We start from the raw sequence: 1847 nt of genomic DNA, 5'->3' as shown, positions 1-1847 counted from the left end.
CCGGGAGCCCCCACTGCACTCCAGTCTGGGTGATAGAGTGAGACTCCAATTAAAAAAAAAAAAAAAAAATACCTTCCACTTCATTGCTAGCATAAACTTTCCTTTGAAATCAACACTTTTGGAGCATATTATCCCTAAAATTAGAAGATGATATCTAAGTTTTCCTATTTATTCTACTTTGGAAGAAAGATAGATCTAAAACATAGTATTTGGTCTAGTGGTGTAATTGTGGTATAATGATTAAATTTCTTTGTTGCAGAAAATTCTCAAGAATTCAGGGTAATGATCCTTCCCTCTTGTACTGAGAGCATGATGGAGACTGACACGGTGAAGCGTGTGAAGGGTAGAAAAGAATTTAGTCTAATATAGGGTCAAAATATAACTGTTTTTATTAAAAAGAAACTAGTTATATCTCTAGATATAACTATCTAGAGATAGTCATCATTCATATTTTGATATATTTTTATTTTCATGTCTACTTTAAACATATAATTTTCTATTATCTATATGTGTATATATTTATAAAAATATACAATTTACATTGTATTCATATTATGATGGACTGAGCATTTTCTTTTTATTTTAAATATACTTATTAGTAACTGCTTATGACTTTTTTTCATAGGATTCTTGTAATCATTCTCACTTTGGAGACATTCAGAAAGCAATCACCATTTCAAATACTGTTAAGCAAGTTGAAATTGGCATGTGGGACATCAACAATCTATTCATTCTCTTACCTCATCTTCTTTCCAAAACAGGGGACAGTAGTTAGGGGATATTTTGACCCTATTAGTGAAGATAAAGTTAGGCTACTTGTTGTGCCTCCAATGGAAATCAGACATAGACCTAACTCCAAACACCTGTGAGTCAACACAAGACCTTGCACTTAAATTATAATGTAATTAAACTGTATAGCCTGCCCTGGAGCAACAAGGGCAGACAGGCCTGTGACACATGATTACAACTGAGGAAGTGCAAATACAGGTAAATATTATGTACTTTAGAAACACTTATTATTTTTCACTAAAAGTATTCACTCCCCGCCCCCAGAACTGCTGAGAATGCTAGCAATTTGTGAAGCAACGCACTGTTTTGTTTTGTTTTATTTACATTTTCTTATGCTTTTCTGAGTAACAGCCAAATACCTCTTTGAAGTACTTAATTATTATTTTTTAATATTAGCTTTCATTCTGTAAAAAAAGACATGGAAAAAGTAACACAATTAGAGTAATTAAACAAAATTGCCTTTTATAAATCAAAAGTATCGTATACAACACTACCGAGAGTCAAACATATGAAAGCTCATTTGGATAGTCTTATAAAATATTTGACTTAGTATTTGTAGCATACTTTTCTAATAACATCAATTTTAGCCCAAGTTTCTAGACTTAAAAAAAATTGCCTTTCTGGATCTGACAAAAGTTTGTGCATTTGAAAGAAAAATATTTGTAAGTATGGTATTCAATTTTAACATGAACAAGTAACAAAAATTTAAAATAGTTTAATAAGTCGATGAATGATATAGCAAGTACTTATTTTGTCACAGGTTGCTTATGCCATAAAACTTTCTATTACACTGTATCATTTACCATGCACACTGCTTATCAGTTTTTAAAATGTTCTGGCTTTCTATTTTCTAAATAATTGACCCAATTTGAGTATTCACAAAATAATTAGTACTGGGATAGTGTTCTCCAGGATGATTAAAGTCATTCTTAAAATCTTATCACTCCTTTCATTCTAAGAAAATATAAAGATTTAATTAATAAGTTGTTCTAGAATGTCAGAAATTATTACTATGTATGTTTATATATACATACATATAAAAACACACACTATATATA

This window comes from Carlito syrichta, unplaced genomic scaffold (genome assembly GCF_000164805.1).
Source record: "Carlito syrichta isolate Samal-C Ts95f unplaced genomic scaffold, Tarsius_syrichta-2.0.1 Scaffold301563, whole genome shotgun sequence".
NCBI lineage: Eukaryota > Metazoa > Chordata > Mammalia > Primates > Tarsiidae > Carlito > Carlito syrichta.
This window is presented reverse-complemented; position numbering follows the sequence as displayed.